Source organism: Choloepus didactylus, chromosome 10 (genome assembly GCF_015220235.1).
Source record: "Choloepus didactylus isolate mChoDid1 chromosome 10, mChoDid1.pri, whole genome shotgun sequence".
NCBI classification, from domain to species: domain Eukaryota; kingdom Metazoa; phylum Chordata; class Mammalia; order Pilosa; family Megalonychidae; genus Choloepus; species Choloepus didactylus.
In genome coordinates this window covers 9435421-9447736 of record NC_051316.1, presented here as the reverse complement: position 1 = coordinate 9447736, position 12316 = coordinate 9435421, and the positions used below count along the sequence as shown (strand labels likewise).

At 39.4% G+C, this 12316-nt stretch overlaps 1 pseudogene; it reads left to right on the top strand.

The window, feature by feature from the left end:
- The first annotated feature begins 530 nt into the window (after window positions 1–530).
- LOC119505214 lies at window positions 531–11507 on the top strand (annotated as a pseudogene).
- The last annotated feature ends 809 nt before the right edge of the window (window positions 11508–12316 follow it).

Here is a 12316-nt window from a genome sequence, read left to right as displayed (position 1 = left end):
TGTTGTTAAAATACAAAGTTATCCTATACTGCTAACTCTTAAATTAAATTAATAGTTTTTCTTGGTTTATTAGGTTATTGGAAACTGTTTATACTCTATTTAAAATTTTTAAAACATTTTTAAACCCTAATTAGAAAAGGAAAAGCAAGGGAATGGGATTTTCCATGGCAGGCTGTGTTTATAAAAGTACAAGCACGGGCTTTAAAGGGGGTGGAACCTGATACATCCTGTGAATTGTATATGGCCAGTGCCAATATTGGATTTGGGTGGGGTTTGTGGCAAAGGCAACAGGCTAAATATGTAACCATTAGATTCTGTTCCCAACTTTGGAAGGGCACAGAACTCAGATACAGCCCATTGGAAAAACAGTTGTGTTCAGCTTGTAATGCTCTGTTAAAAGTGGAAGGTTTAACTCAAAGGTGCCCAGTGGCCACACTCATACAGGGGTGGACACAGAAGACTATAAATAAGCCCCATTTGGGGAGTGCTTAGCTAAGCATGCTGACAAAATGGAAAGCCTACATCCTACAATGCTGATTTTTAGCAATAGCCCTGTGAGTGCAGAGACACATGAAATTTTAGAACTGGTCTCCCATGTGGAAGAGCAGCATGCCCTGCCTCCTGTTGATCTTCCCAATGTGGCTCCTCCCATGCCCACCATTGATGGACAAGGGAGTACACCTGACTCAGCATGGTATACTGACAGATTGGCACTTGGGCAGTATGCTGCTTGGATAGCCGTGACTGTCCAGCCAAGTACTGACATCATGTGGTGGGAGACTGGAACTTTGCAAAGCAGCCAGTGGGCTGAGGTGTGGGCTGTATGGGTGGTAATTGTCCATGAACCAGGAGACACCCTGACTGCCCAGATAATTGAGCCATAAATTGAGGCCTAACCGTCTGGATGGCCACATGGAAGCAGGAGCAATGGATGGTGGCTGACCACCCCCTATGGGGGAAGGAATTCAGTGGCATGCCAGAAATGTAAGGTAACTGCTATCCATATTTCTGCCCATAATGCTAACTCTGCCAGGTGATTCAGAAGTGGATGCCCTAGCAAAATTGCACAACCCAACAGCAATGATGCATGGGGCAACTGAATGGCTGCATCTGAAAACCAAGCACCAAGGGTACCAGACCCTGTGGAAGCTAGTGCAGCAGCTAAAACTGCCTATTACCTGAAAAGAATTAAAAGGAATAAAGGATGCTGGTCCCTCCTGCTCACTGACATGGCTCAGAAAGCTTTCTCACCAACTTGGACCCATCTGCTGAGACAAGGTTCCTCTCACCTGGTGGCAAGTAGACTATATTGGCCCCTGTGATGGTTAGGTTCATGTGTCAACTTGGCCAGGTGATGATACCCAGCAGTCTGGCCAAGAAAGCACTGGCCTAACTGTTGCTGCAAGGACATTTGTGGCTGGTTAATAAACCAACAGGCTGTTTTATTAAATCATCAGTCAATTGGCTGTTGCTGCAACTGATGATTTCAATGAAGGGCATGTCTTCCACAATGAGAGACTGCAGTCACATGGATTTAATCCAATTGATTGAAGACTTTTAAGCCAGATAGAGGAACTTCAATTCTTCGTTTGACCAGTGAAGCATTTCCTGAGGAGTTCATTGAAGTTGCCAGTTCATTTCCTGAGGAGTTCATCAAACACATTTTTTGAAGTTGCCAGTTCATTTCCTGAGGAGTTCATTGAACATCTTCATTGGAGTTGCCAGTTTGCTGCCCACCCTATGGAATTTGGACTTGTGCATACCCACAGTTGCATTAGACACTTTTATAAGTCTTATATTTATAGATATCTCTCATTGCTTCCTTTTCCTAGAGAACCCTAATACAACTTGGTACCAGGAGTGGTTCTTGAGAAACAGAATCTTAAAATGGGCTTTTACCATCTGTTTTCTACTCTGATTAGATTCAAAGGTACTAAGGACTCCATTTCCAATAATCAAGATGACACTGATAGTCCATGGCAGGAATTGACAATGGAGATATGCAAAATAGCACTGTTTGATTCTCCTAATCATATTCTTGTACAAAGCAAGGCTTTGGGTGACAGTGTTTTTGACACCTTCACAGAGTTTTGCAGAATTAAGAGGTATAACAGTGTTGGCTGGCTGCTCTTAGATATGTTGGATAAAGTTATAAGGGAAAGGGATGAGCTAAAGGCTTCAAATTTAAAACTTAAGTGCCATATGACAGATGTAAAGGTTTCTATGTGTGCCCTGAAAGAAAATCTTATTTCCTGTGGCCACGGACTTGAGATTTCTGAAAACCATAGGCAGACTCTCATTGACTGAGTAGCAGATTTACAATATAAACTAAAGTCTCAACCACTCGGGGTGTATGCTGTTAAAGTAAAGGCATTAATTGGAAATGAATGGGATCCTGAAACTGGGATGGGGATGTATGGATTGATAATAATGGCAGTGAGGACATTGGAACCCTGGATTCTGCTGAGTCATTGTTAGATTTACTGTAGTGGGCTGTCCTGAGGAAACACCCTCTCCACCTCCAGTCTGCCCTGTGGAAACAGCTTCCCCACCTCCACTCTGCTGTAAGGAGTCTGCCATCCAACCTCCACCTAAAGAGATTAGCCCTTCAGTGCCTGCTAATCAAAGGCTGTTTCCAAAATGTCTCTGTAAGCTGTAGCTCCTCTCTCAGCTCCTGTGCATTCTTCAGTGTCCCTCTTGACTGTAGCAAGTTTGCTCCTTCTGTCTGAGCTTATGTAGTGCTCTAGTAAACTAATCATGGCCCATGCTGAATGGGCAGGGCCACACCTCCATGGAAATTATCTAATCAGAGTTATCACCTACAGTTGGGTGGATCACATCCCAATCAAAGAATTACAGTCTAATCAACACTAATATGTCTCCTCACACAAGATTGCATCAAAGATAATGGCATTTTGGGGGATATAATACATTCAAACTGGCACAGAAACTAATAGGAACTTTATTCACAATATCATCAAAGGGGTAAAATTCTTAGGGATAAAATGACAAAAGATTTGTGTGACTTTCAAACCATAAAACATGCTGAGAGATACTAAAAGAGACCTAAATAAATGGAGAGATATCCGTTGTTTATACATAGGAAGATTCAATATTGTTAAGGTGTCAATTATCCCCATATTGCTCAATAGATTCAATACAACCCTAAAGTCCCAGAAGACATTTCTTTGTAGAAATTTGCAAGCTGTTCTAAAACTCATGGAAAGGCAGAAACCTAGAAGAGCCAAAACAACTTTTACAATGCAACAACAAAAAGACAAAGAGCCCAACGAAAGATGGGCAAAAGACTTGAATAGACATTTCCTCAGAGAAGATATACAAATAGAAAATAAACATAATGAAAGGATGTTCAACACCATTAGTCGTTAGGGAAATGCAAATTAAAACCGAAGTGAGATATCACTTCACACCCTTAAGGATGGCTATTATTTTAAAACTGGAAAATAAGTGATGGGCAAGATGTGGAGAAATTACAACTCTGTACTATTGGTGGGAATGGTGCAGCCACAGTGGAAAGCAATATGGCAGATCCTAAAAAAGTTAAATATAGAATTACCATTTGACACGGCAATCTGACTTCTAGATATATACCCAAGGAGAGTGAAAACAGGGTCACAAAAAGATACTTGTATGCCAGTGTTTATAGCAGCATTATTCACAATAGCCAAAAGCTGAAACAACCCAAATGTCCATCAACAAATGAATGGATAAACAAAATGTGGTACATACACACAATAGAATATTATTCAGCCATAATAAAAAATAAAGTTATGAGGCATGCTGCTTCATGGAAGAACCTTGAACACATGCTCAGTGAAGTAAACAGGACACAAAAGGGCAAAACTGTATGATATCACTTATAAGAGATCACTAGAAATAGCAAATTTGCAGAGACTGAAAGCAGATTAGAGTTTACCAGGGGAAGGGGTTGGGTGAATTTTGGGAGTGTTTGTAAAAATAAAAAAAAATTTATTTAAAAAGTCCTTAAAAAAGGAAACTATCCAGTCTGAACAACAGTGAGAAAGTAAACTGAAAAAGAGTGAACAAAGCCTTAGGACTCTGTGGGACAATTACAAAAAAGCTAGCATTTATGTAATTGGAATCCCAAAAGGAGAGGAGAAAAGGTATAGGGCTTAAAAAGCATTCAAAGACATAAATGTACAAAAATTTCCTAGTTTTGGAAAAAGACACACATCTGCATATTCAAGAAACTTAGGGAGCTCCCAAATGGATACACCCAAAGAAATCTCTGTCAAGACACATCATAGTCAAATTTCTGAAAACTAGATATCAAGAAAAAAACCTTGAAAGTGACAAGAAGAAATGACATATTACCTATAGGGGAAAAAGAATTCAAATGACAGTGTATTTCTCATCAGAACCCCTGAAGGACAGAGAGAAATGGCATAACATTTTTCAAGTGCTAAAATAAAAGATATGTCAACCCAGAGTTCTATATCCAGAGAAATTATCCTCTGGAAAAGAAGGGAAATCAAGACATTCTCAGAGGAAGGAAAATTAAGTAAATTTGTTGCCAGTAGACCTACTCTAAAAGAATAGTTAAAGGGAGGTTTCTCAAGAGAAAGATGACTAGGAGTCTTGGAACATCAGGAAGGAAGAAAGAACAATGGAATGGGAAAAATATGGAATATACAATTAAATTTTGTTTTCCTCTGAAATTTTCTAAATTATCTTGGACAGATGAAGCATAAATTATTACCTTGTCTTGTGTGGTTCTCAATGTATATAGAGGAAATGTTTAAGACAATTATATTAGAAATGAGGAAGGGTAAGGGGATATAAAGGGGAGTAAGGTTTCTACACATTACTTATTCTGGTGAAACTTCAACACCAGGAAACTGAATATCTAACTGTATCTATCTCTCTATCATCTATCATCTATAATCTTTTTATATGTCAAAATTAAAATATAAATTAGAGCCACTGGTAAAAATGCTATGCAGAAAGATACATTAAAAAAGACTATAGATAACATCAAAATAGAATCTTAAAAATGTTGATCTAACCCACTGGAAAGCTGAAGAATAGATCAGAGAAAAAAATGGGAATTTGAATAACCCTTTAACTATTAAGGAAATTGAATTTTTAATAAAAAACTTCACTCAAAATCTCTAGTTTGAGATAATTTCATTGGATAACTTTATCAAACATTGAAAGAATTAACACCAATTTTATATACTCTCTTCCATGAATTTTCTTTAAAACATATTATTGAGTCCGTAATATAGATAGAAAGGAAACTGATGAAATAACAGAAAGGTTGTGAGTAAGAAAAAAGAAATATACTGTTGTAAGGTGGTATAAAATTATGGAAAGTTAGATAGTGATATATTTAAAAGTGTAGCTTCACAGAAATTGAAAGTAGATACAGGTTACCAGGAACTGGAAGGAGGGTTAAAGAGGAAAAGGTGAGAAGTGGAACAAAATCAGAAGTCCAGAAAAAGGAAAAAAGAAGATAGTATGTTTATATAAAGAAATGCATCAAATGTGATTTTAAATGTAAAAGTACATAAGTAATTACATTTAATGTAAATGGATAAATAAAAAAATTAAAGACTAGAAATTGTTAGGCTGAAGAAAAATGCTAAACCTAGCTATATGTTGTCTATAAGAAACCCACTTTAAATTTAAAGATACAGATAGTTTAAAAATAAAATGGTGGAAAAATACACAATATGCAAACATTAAGCATAAAATAGCTGACATGGCTTTATAGGATAATGAATAAGACTAGAGATAAAGAGTGCATTTCATAGTGAAAAAAGTGTCAAAGAGACAGAACTTTTAAACATGTAAGAACTTAATAATGGCTTAAAAATAAAAACAGCTTAGAAAACAAATAGCAAAATGCAGAGGTACATCCCATCTTTTCAGTAATTACATTTGTGTTAAAGACTGTGACTCATTTTTGTTTATATTTGGCTACAGACATTTAAAAAACATTTTTATTGTGAAATATAACATATATTACTGAAAAGTGATAAATTTCAAATACAGTTTAACAGGTAGTTGTAGAACAAATTTCAAAGTATGGTATGGGTTACAGTTCCACAATTTCAGGTGTTTCCTTCAGGCTGTTCTAATATACTAGAATCTAAAAGGATATATCAATATAACCATTCAGTAGTCATAATAAATTTTTGAATCCTAACTTCTCTGTTATAACTTGTCCCTCTCATTTGATCATTTTCTGTCTTCTGGGGTATTTGGGCAATAACCATTCTAACTTCTGCATGTTGAAAAGGGGTGTCAACATTATGGGGTAGGGGAATGTAAACAGTTGATGTTCTCAGTTTCAGGGCTTTTCTGGCATAGGAACAATCTGGAGGCTTTATGTTTCTGGAAAATAAACTGAATATGTAAACATTTTATAGAATCTTAGATAGAGCCTTGGGTTTTTGTAGGTTTTCAGGAATACTGTTGGTTGGGGGTTGATATACCATGGCAATTAGCTGCAGACACTTTTGAACCTCAACTTACCCTCTTCACCTTCTGCCCCACAAATTGGGCAAGATAAGAAAGCCTGGGTGCTCCTTCCTTTGATTCTGGTGAGAAGTACAAACCACACAAAGGAACCCTCACCCTGGCCACTAACCACAATAAACATCTCCAACCAGTGCATCTGTTATAGGTTTAGTGGATCTAAGTCACAGATTCCAATGATTAACTGATGTTTAAGGACAGAAGTATGGGGTTGGGGCTCTCCTAATGGCCTCAGATCATGTTTCTAAGCCTGGACCTTTCTGTGAGTTTGAGATTGAATTATGTGTCTTAATTCCAGCATAAACTATAACTGAAGCTAGGCACAGGAGAACAGCTCTCACCCTGTGATTGCTGGTTGCCTGTCTCAGCCAGGGGTTGATCACCATTCAATAGGATGCTCAGGGGAAGACTGGTACCCTGTGTGGTAAACAGGCCTGTCAGGAGGTCACTTATGAAAACACAGTCTAGTGAGTGAAAAAGCAATCATTGTACAGTGTGCTGAATCCTGCACTCCTGAAAGCATATTGCTCACTAGGATCCTACAGAATGCCTTTGCTGCTGCTGCCACCTATGCTTCCATAACCAAAAAGACCCCAGTCTTCAGGGTTATAAGCCTGAAGCCCAAGGCTGATACATTGAAAATCCCATTGGATGCCTTGTTCAAGATTCCTTGAAAAAGACAACTTACCGTTACTGACCTAAGAAGAAAGAAAATAACTTTAAAGTTTCACCTACAGAAACTCCAGGCACAAATGGCTTCACTGGTGAATTTTATCAACCATTTGGGAAATAAATAATACTAGCCCTACACAAACTACTTTAGAAAATAGAAACAGCACTTCTCAATGCTTAATTCAAATTGTGAGACCAGAATAATTCCAATAGCAAAACTTGACAAAAATATTACAAGAAAAGGAAATTACAGAATGTGATGGTTAGGTTCATGTGTCAATTTGGCCAGGTAATGGTACCCAGGTGTCTGGTCAAGCAAGCACAGACCTAACCATTACTGCAAGAACATTTGTGGCTGGTTAAAAAACCAGAAGGCTGGTTTATTAAATCAGTCAATTTGCTGCAGCTGTGACTGATTACATCAATGAAAGGTGTGTCTTCCACAATGAGAGAATGCAATTGACTGGATTTAATCCAATCATTTGAAACTTTTAAGCAAGACAGATAGAAGACATTCACTTCTTCTTCAGCTGACCAGCAAAGCATTTCCTGAGGAGTTCATTGAAGTTTCCAGTTTGTTGCCTGAGGAGTTTATTGAACATCTTCATTGGAGTTGCCAGTGCATACTCAAATGAGACTCTTTTATAAATCTTATATATATAGATATCTCTTGTTGATTCTGCTTCCCTAGAGAACCCTAACTAATTCACAGACCATCAGAAATTACAGAACATAACTGCAAAAATCCTTAACAAATATTAGCAAATTGAATCCAGCTATGTATAAGATGAGTAATATTTCATGAACAAGTGATTCTTAGGAACCCAAGATGCATTTAATATTTAATAATCAATCAATGTGCTCTTTCTCTTCCTCTTTACTTTCTTTCCCTTCCTGTCTTGAAAATGTTAGCCCTATATCCAGAGCAGGGGAGGGGGTCATCAACCTGAAGAATGTGTCACTAGATGGGAGTTGAAACCCACATAGAATGAGGTAAGCTCCCATGTGAGGGGGCAGCTGGGCACGGTGTTAAAAGGATGAGGATGGGTCTGTGGGCAGTGGCAGTGGATCTGTGGGAAATTCAGAACCTGCCAAGGGTAATAGATGGGTGGTAGGGAGGAGGCCTGGCCTGGAGATTAGAGCTCGAGCAAGTGGAGAAGGGCTTCCTTGCAGAGGAGTGGCCTGCTATAGGGTCCCAGAAAGCAAGAAGTGTGAGGAGGCAAATACATGGGGAGATGGTCCCACATGAAGTGTTGGGGCAGGGACTGGTGAGGAGGGCATCCATGCATTGTGGACACAGGGTGTCAGAGCACAGGCAGGACAAGAAGACAATACTAAGCTCATGGTGAGGAGGACATCCCCATGTAGGAAGGGGTGGTGGGAGGGATGGGACATTGGATACACACAGGATGAATAATGTCTGGTTTCTCATGGTTGAAAGGTAAGTTACAAATAAAGGGAGAAGACTAGGATAGATATAGAGGAAAATTGAATATGCATATATGTATATGCACATATCTACTTACATTCATTACCTGACTCCACTGAGAGGACCTGGTGAAGCAATGCCTGGACAGAAATGAGGACATCTGGCACTCAACTCTTGACTTCTAAACACCATTCTCCACTAAAATGAACAAGGGTTTGTTGAAAAAATGACTGATTCAGGGCTGCGGCATGGTACAAAGATCAGCTAGAAGCACCTTTTTGTGACAAAAAAAACAAAGAAGTACTTAAAGAATGATGGGGAAGTGTCAAAAGGACACAGAAGCCAGCTTGAAAGGCCTCCCACTGGCCAAACCAGGGGCAGTTTGAACATCAAAATAAATAATGAGAGCAGTGGATTATAACCTGTTGAATTAAAAACAGGAACCATGCATCTATGTGTGTATTAATCAAATCAACCCATTAAAAATTTAACAGGAAATGGAATATTAACATAGTTTAAAACACTTCCCCATAAAATACTTATTAAATATTAAGGGCCAAGGAGTAGTTTCACAATGGAGAAGTCTAGCAGATACTGCCCTACTGAGTAGCCAGGGTAAACATCGTCAGTCATGGGACAAGTCAAAATCACACACCATCTAATAACTGCAACAAGAATGCAGTGTTACTTCCAGGTTCAAAAATGTCAAACCTGAGTGTAACCATGGAGAAACATCAGACAAACCCAAACTAAGGGACATTCTACAAAATGACCAGCCTGTCATCTTCACAAATGGCAAAGTCATAAAGTCAAATGGAAGACTGAGAAACTGCTCAATCTGCTTTCAACACCTGACTCTGAACTGAATACATTTGCCAAAGAGGACATTATGAGTACAATTGGTGAAAATCAAACAGGATCTGATGGTAGTAATAATTTATTGATTTAGATATTTGTGATGGTTATCTGGAACAATGTCATTGTAGAAAATTCACAGTAAAGTATTCAGAGGTGATGTAGCATGAGGTCTTTGTTCGGTACTTATAACATTTCTGCAAGTTCACAATTGCTTCAAACTATAAAATGTATTGAAAATTTATAAAGACAATCCATCATCTCCAACATTAACAAATAAAAAAGAGAAATATATGACCATTTCAAGAGATGCAGAAAAGCACTTGACAGATTTCAACATCCATTCCTGACAAAAACTCTCAGCAAGTTAGGAATCAAAAGCAAAATCCTCAAGAGCATAATTTGGCATAAATATGTGTATATATATAATTTAGCATATATAATTTTGCATATATACAACATATAGGTAACATACTTAAAAATTGTGAATTGTCAATTATTAAACTGATCTATAGATTCACTATATTTTCAAGAATAATTATAGCAGGATTTAAAAAAAGAAATTGACAATCAAACCCTATAATTTGGAAATGCAAAGAACCTAGGTGAACAAAACAATCTTGAGAAAGAAAAAAGTTGGAGGGCTGAGACTACCTACTTCAAGAGCTATTGGATACAGTAATCAAGTTACAATAATCATGGCAGTGTGGTTTGGTCTTCACATGAGTGTACAGAAAATGATCTAAGGAACAGAACACAGAGACCAGAACAAACTCACACATACACTGTCAATTGATTTTGAACAAAGGTGCCAAACAATTCAACTGAGGTAGGGGAAAGTCTTTCTTTTCCATAAATGTTACTGGAACAGCTAGGTGTCCAAAATGAAAACAAATGAACTTTGACCTGCACTTCATTTCACTTTAATTCAAGATGGGTCTTAGATATAAAAGCTAAACCTATAAAGCTTCCTTGGGATAGGCAAAGATTTCTTAGATAAAACAGAGAAAGCATTAATCATATAAGAAAACAGTACTGATAAGTTAGACTTCATCAAAGTAAAGAATCTTCTGGTCACCAAAATCACCATTAAAAATAAATGAACAGCTTTGGTTTCCAGGGGCAGCAGGGCTGAGCCAGTAGGCAGACCTTCCTGGCTTCCACACTTGCCCTTAGGCTCTTCACCCTCTCTGCAGCTGCTCTGCCCCGCTGACCACCAGGCCATCTTCCCAGTGGCTGGGACAAGCTGCTGCTGCAGGTGCAACATGCCAGGCCACAGATGGCCACTGCCAGGTGGGACAAGGTGCTGTGGCTGTGCCATTCTCAATCCCAAGGAGCAGAGCACCCTCTCCTTCTGGAGGGGTAACATGACCAATACCACCCCTACTTACCCACACAGGCCCTCAACTTCACCTTTAGGGATAAACATAAGCAAGTGCTCCTGGGTGGGGTAACAGACACTTGCAGTTCTGGAGGCATTCTGCAGGCAATCTGGCTTCTGGTGGGGCAGCTGGAGCCACCTCTCTCTGCTTCCTCTCCCCCCTGGATTTTGTCAGAACCCCGTTGATGTCTGGTGTTTGGAAACCCAGCACAGAAAGAGAATTCAGAGGCCTGGAGATTTGATCACCAAGTCCAATTGCATCTGAGGCCTGATCCAAGGCTTCAACATCCCTGGGCAGGGCAAAATCACCCACAGGGCAGCCTACTTTGCCATGTATGATACAGCCGGGTGCATGCTGGGTGCATGCTCCCCAACCCCAAGAGCACACACACCATGGTGGCATGGGATGGTCACCCACTGTGTGGCAGGTGTGGCCCCTTACCCCCTCCACACCAGGGTCACTCAAAGCCATCATGTGTCCTGGCTGCATTCATTGCTGGAGGGAGATTTTCAGAGATGAAGGTTGGCAAATCCTTCTTCAAGGGTGGAATTTCCGATGTTCTCTGAGGCATGGGTGAAATCTGTGTGCTGGTCCTGTGTGATGAATTGAAGAAAATCATATTCAAAGAGTGTCTGTCTCACTAGAAATGGGAACCTAGAGAATCAGGTAGAATCTTTGCTAAATCATCATGGACCACTTACCTTCAAGATAATCCATTGTCTGCCCAGACCAGATCACATCTCTAGAAGGCTAGGGAAAGCTCAGGAAAAGGGCTCATTGTGACCACATTCAACCATCAGCACTGCTGATTCCATGTCATGATTATTGGGGGTGGGGAGTGGAATCATTGTTGTCATCATGGGTGTACAGGTGAGGCAGGTCAGGTACACAGACCTAGAAACCCTTGAGCCCAAATGCTTATGGGAGCTCAGGGTGTATTTAAGTGTTTATTTTAAAAAATCATGTCTTGTATTTGTACTTAAGCACTATTTCCCTTTGCATAGCTGGATATTTGCAATTATGTTGTATGTTTGGCATTCCAGTGCAAAACAATAAATGTGCAGAACACAAAAAATATATGGAGAGAGGCTTCTGGAAGATGGCAGTTAGGAGATACAGGGCAAAAAAACATCTCCATGAAAAATACTAGATAAAAGACAGAAAGTGATCCAAAACACCAGTTTCAGTGATGCACCAGCTGTCCAAGGGCTGCTTAATCCACAGGGACAATGCGTTTGGTGAAACTGGGAGTCTGAATTCTGAAATGAGTGAGTGAGCCTGCTAATAACTAACAGCCATTCTGTAGTCTGGGGAAACTGGGGGTCAGCATTTGGAGTTGGACTAGTTTTAAAACCAAAAAGTGGCTGTGGATATGGCAGCAAGAACTGCACAATGAAGCACAGTGGGAACTGCATCCCCATAACCTGTGGGCACACCTCAATATCTGGCATGG